This window comes from Marmota marmota, unplaced genomic scaffold (genome assembly GCF_001458135.2).
Source record: "Marmota marmota marmota unplaced genomic scaffold, marMar, whole genome shotgun sequence".
Taxonomy (NCBI): Eukaryota; Metazoa; Chordata; class Mammalia; order Rodentia; family Sciuridae; genus Marmota; species Marmota marmota.
The window spans coordinates 77,145,774-77,151,608 of NW_026000026.1; positions in this window are offsets into that span (position 1 = coordinate 77,145,774).

Sequence of the window (5,835 nt, forward strand, 5' to 3'; positions counted from 1 at the left end):
AGGGAGGGAGGGAGGGAGGAAGAAAGGAAAGAAGGAGGAAAAAGCACCGAGTCAATTTTAATGATGCAGTAAAGAGCCACTAGGTAAGTTTTTGGAGCCCCGTTGTTTGGTGAGGATGGGAAATGAAAGCACTTTGAAAGGAGAGCAGAGTGGTCTCTCCTCAGTAAGGCCTGCTCCTGGTTCCCAAGGAAAAGAGGAGTGTATTTAGAGGCTCCACCTCCAGATAGCAAAGGCTGCCCAATGTGGCCAGCTGGAAGGACCCCAAGAAGGTAGGAGGGACCCCGTTAGTTGCTTTTTGTCCCCCGCCTCTCCACCCACAACCCGCTAGGTGAACACACCTCTCTCCCAATTTCCAAAGGCCCATCCACGAATGAATCATTACTGTTATTTCCAATGGGTGCATTTTCTTTTTTTCCTTTTCAAATTCAGGAGACCCATCAATTATTCAGTGCTCGGTGATGATCTCAGGCAGTGACACCTCGGTCGGTCTGCGCGGTGCGTCTGAAGGGAAGCCATCTGGCCTTGCTTAACGTGTTGGTCCCTGGGCCCCGCTCCCCTCTCCTAAGGTGTGGCGGCCTCGGAGAGAGCCAAACCATCAATATTTCACAGCGTAATTAAAGTAAGCTGAGAGCTTCGGGCCTCTTGCAACTGGCTCCCTTTTCCAAAACAAGCACCTGGCATCCTGGGCAGGGGCACACCCAGGGAGAAATGGGCGACTGGTTCAAGTTGGGGTGGGGGAGCGAGGGAGCCCAGGATTTCATCTAAAGGGACCTCCCGGAGAGTGGAGAGACAGATTGCATGGCTGGAAGGACGGATGGGGGGCTGGCCTCGCCTGGGGCTCTTTTTGGAGTCCTGACCAGGAATAAGAGTTGGTGGGCGGCTGGGAACCACAGCAGGGCTGCAACCGCTGTCCAATGCACATGAACCTGGGGTCCCGGGCACAGGCTTCCCACACCAAGGGAGGGGGCGTGAGCTGTGGTGTAGATCCCTGCACTGCTGTCTCCCCTTTCTCCTGCGGAGGTCCCCAAGTGCCAAGGCCTGCGCCACCATCCAGCCAGGCGCGCAGGAGAGCTGGGAGCCCAGCGATTTATACATCTATTAATTACCTCCAGCATGGAAGAACTGCCTATAAATACAGTGGCACTTCAGATAAAACTTTCATGCAGCTATTTAGATCCTTTAAAATATAAATGATTTCCTCTAAATTTTTTATCATAAATCAGGGCATGGAGCTAGGCGACAAGACGCCGATTTCCCCCCTAATGGGAGCAAAGCCTTCACTTGTTTTCCCTCTTTTTTTCTTTTCTACCTTTCTTTTTCTATTTTTCTTTCTTTCTTTTTTTAATTTAGGAAGGGTGATTAATGGCTTTCTTTACTGATTCTGAGGCCTAAGGGCAAGCAAAAAAGTGGCAGGAAGTTTCACCCCCTTTTTCTGGAGGTTGCTTTGTGTGTGGGGAAAGCTTATGGTCTGGGGTCAGCAGACCTTAGTTTAAATCCTATCTGGGCTACCTATTCCTGTGTGACCTCAAAGAACATGCTTAACTTTTCTGATCCTCAATTCTTCTTTCTGTGAAAAAGAAGTAATAACAGTTCATAGTTGGTGAGGATTAACTGATATAATGCACAGCTAGGCTCTCAAGTGAGAGCTGATTACTGGTAGACAAGTCATTTCATGTCTCTGAGCTCCGGTTTCCTTTTCTATAGAAAGGAAAAGGGTGAGGGGATAATGCCTGTTTCTGAGAGTTACTGTGAAAGCAGAGTAAGACAGCAGCAGACTCTTAAGGTGTCTTAAAGTAAGGATGATGGGGGTCTTGTTCTTCATTTTATCCCCAGGCCTAGAATGTGCTAGTGTCTAAGGAGATGCTCAGAAAGCCTTTCTTGAATATCAGAAGCAACAGAGATCTTGTGCAGTGGGCCCTACAGAACCATCAGAACTTGATTTCCATTTATGGTGATGGATTTGGCCACCATCCTCTTTCCCAGACCCATACCTTGAGCCTTGAATATCTATCTACACAGAGAGGGGTTAAGGAGCTTTTCTCCCTAGCCTTCTAGTAGTGATTAGGAAACAGAGACCATGAGTGACTTGTCCAGGGTCACAGAGTAGCTTGGCTATATATCCTCATGTAAATCCTGTGCTCTGTCCACTGTACTACTCCCTTGCTACCTCTTCACGACAGAGCTGGCTAGAGAAATGGCCAAATTGTTTGGCCATGAAAGAGAGGGAAACCAAGTAGGCCACAAAGGATTGACCTCACAATTTTATACTCTTAAGATGCCTGGGAACTGGAGACGGAGGAAGGCAAAACCAGTCCTTATCTACCAGGACGAGGGCTCTGTGATGGTAGAGTCCAGAGAGCACAGAGCTGGCCATACTGCTGCCGCCCAGATCTCCAGTGTAGAGCTCACCGTTGAAGATACCGCAGGACCTACAGTACAATGGGGGGCATGTCAAAAAGCTAAGCACCGAAGGTCGGAAGTTATTAGAAAGGGTCTCCTGGCAACAGCACCTTAGATCCAAACTGTCAATCGGGATTCCCCATGAAGCACTAGCCTCAACCCCCACCCCCCAATGGGGACCTCTCTTTTATACTCTGCATAGCTTCGATCCAGTTCCTGCAAAGGCACCAGCAAGGTCCTCTGAGCGTGGACCTCACATGCTATCATTACCCTTGGCCCCCACTCTTCTCAGAATAGCTCCTGGCCAACCCATGTCTCTCTGTTCTCCGTTTATTCACTACACAGCGGCCCCACCCAAGCCTCTCCCCTTTCCTTGAACACCCCAGCTTGTTCCCACCCGGGGCCTTTTGTACTTACTGATCCTTTTTTTTAAAATATATTTATGAATTGAATTTCATTTTATTTTTTTTTACAAAGCTCTTGACATATCATATTTCATATATTTGATTCAAGTGGGTTGTGAACTCCCAGAAGGGAAATTGCATGGAAATGGAAGGAGACCCTCATTGTTGTAAAAATTACATATAAGAGGTTGTGAGGGGAAAGGGAAAAAAAAAAAAAACAAGGGAGAGAACTTACTGATCCTTTCATCTTCCCTATTCTCCCTCAGGCCTTAGCCTCAAGTACACGTCTTCCCTTTCCATCCTTCTATTCTGCCCCCACCACTCTGGGTTATTTTCTCTGTAGCAGTTGTTTACTATCTTATTTATTCCTTCCCTTCTGCTCAAGTGACAGCTCAGGAGGTCAATTCATGGGTATGATGGGGGGAAGTGCTGTTTTTTTTTGCAGTTAAATTCCTATATTCTGTCATAGTGGCTGCCCAATATAGGTGCTCAGTAAATATATGTTCAGTGAAAAAAATGTGTCTGGGAAGTGCTCTTAGAGATCTGCCTGGCTCGGTCCTTTTTCAAATGGAGAAACTGAGGCTGAGAGAGGCAGGAAGCGCCCGAAGTTCTGGCCCTCTGTCCACAACGGGCGTGGGGTGGGGGGAGGGCTCGTGTCGTGTGCCGATCAAGCAGATCAAGCATCTAGAATGTTGGCCTCCGGCTCCTGAGTCCCTCTGGGCATCTCGGATCTGATCGTCCAAGCTGGTGCAGACAATGAGGGGCAGCGGCCGACAGGCGAGTCCAGCAGCAGATGCACAGGCGGCGGGTACATGTGAGAAGTTTGTGAAAAGAGATGAGAGAAAGGGAGAGGAAGGCAAGGCAGGCGGCTGCGAACACCTGGCCCCAGGCAGCCATGCCAGCTGCCTCCCCGCGATGGCATCTTGAGTTCGGGAGTCCTATCGAGGAGGCCATCTCCCATTCCACCCTCCCTGCCCCCTCTCCAATGCTCCAAGGTGAGGCTTGGCCAGAAAAGAAGGTGGTTGGGGGATAGCTGCTGCTTTTCCAAACCTGCTTCTGCCGGAAGTGTGCTTGGAGCCTGTCCAGCCTCGGAGTCTTTGGAAGAAGGAGAAAAGTAAAACCCTGCTCACCCTATTGCCTCAGCCCCTGGGCTTGGGTGAAGGGTAATGGGTGCCAGCCCAGGTTGTTAGTTAAGAGCAAGGGCTGGGGAGTCAGATAAACCTGGATTCCAATCCCCACCTCATCAGTGCCTAACTGTATGGTCTTGAGAATGTTAATCTCTGTATGTCTCAGTTTTCTCATCTGCAAAATGGGCACAATGATATCAACTTTATAGGCTTGGTACAGAAATTCAGTACTTCCGAAGCACCTAGCTCAGAGCCTTGCAAATAGGAGCCACTCTATAAAAGTCTATTGTTGTCACCATTATCCCCTCTGCTAGAGTCCTGGGGAGAACATTATTCATGTATTCATTCATTTGACACAAGTTACAGTAAGCTTCTACATGGTGCTTTGCCCATAGACACAAGTATTGGAGACAGAGAGAGAGAAAAAAAAAAAAAACCCAAACTTATTTTCAAAGAAGTCCTAGAGTTCTTCAAAGAGCAGAGGGCACAAAAATCTCACATTCTTACTAAGAAATAATAGAGGAAGATTCAAAAGACATTGGGAGCTCATAAAAGGAAAACTCTGAGACTCCAGGAAATTCACATAATTAGGCAGGGCCGTTCCTCCCCCAACTACTGGGGCTTGAACCCAGGGATGCTCTACTACTGAGTCACAAACCCAGTCCTTTCTATTTTGAGAGACAGTGTCTCACTGAGTTGCCCAGGCTGGACTTGAATTTAGGATCCTCTTGCCTTAGCTTTCTAGGTTGCTGGTATTACAGGCATGTGCCACCACTCTTGGCCTAGGACAGGGCTTCAATCAAAGACAATAATGAGTCCAGTGATAGGTGTCCAGAGTAAGATTTGAAATTTGTGACTCCCGTCTGCATTCAAATCATGAATATCTCTTAAAGAGCCCTTATTGTCAAAATCTCTGGGTATGAGGCTGGGATGCTGTAATTTTAAAAGGCTGCAGGTTATTTTTATTTATACTAAAGTTGAGAGCCACTAGCTCATAGGAAAATGCCACTGCACCCCCTCCCCATCCCTTTGTTCCCTACAAAGCTAGTCCTTCTGTAGGACTTAATGCTTTGTACCCTCACCTAGAGTGTATGTGGCAATTCTGTGTATCTGCTAGGCTCTGAGCTCCTGAAACAGTGCCGTCTATACCTACAGAACCTATTTACAAGACCCAGCCATCAACATCCCAAGCATTCTGGAATGCTGGTATAATGAAGATTATGGCTCCTTTAGTGACACTTGCTTTAATGTCAATGTGGTCCTTACTTGGAACCTGGACAGATTTTGTTTGGCCCATGCACATGTGGGAGTGTGTGTGTCAATTATAATTTAATGCCATGGGTTGAGCATGTGCTGTCCAGTTTATCATCATCCAATCTCCCTTTCATGTACCCAACTGGAGTAACTAATTTATTTTTACCAGATTTGCCTTTAATTGAATTTAAGTTTGAAAATCCTGGAAGGTGTTGTTGTTAATTATCTTCTAAGGCTCCCCTTCCAATTGTGTTCTGTATGGTCTGTCTCTTCCAGGACCTTTCCAAGAAGACTAGTCCTTAATGATGAATATCAGCTTACTGCTGGCTGCAGAGAGCTGCTAGTAGACCTTCTGGGAGGGAAGGATGGGAGAATGTTTTCTAGTTTGTGATCCTAATGCCTGGGGGGGGGGTGGAGGTGGAGCTGGTGAGGTAAGGGTCAACTCTGAAGACAGAGCAGGAGGTCAGTTGGTTTTGTTTTGATACCTGACTGTGATCCATTTTTTTGATTGTTAAAGATGGAAGCTTTTAGCAATGATCTCCTTATAGGTCAGCTGAGGTCCAGCATCAGAGTGCAGCTCCAAATTTAGGTCTCTCTGAGGCCTATAGTTATATATATATATATATATATATATATATATATATATATAT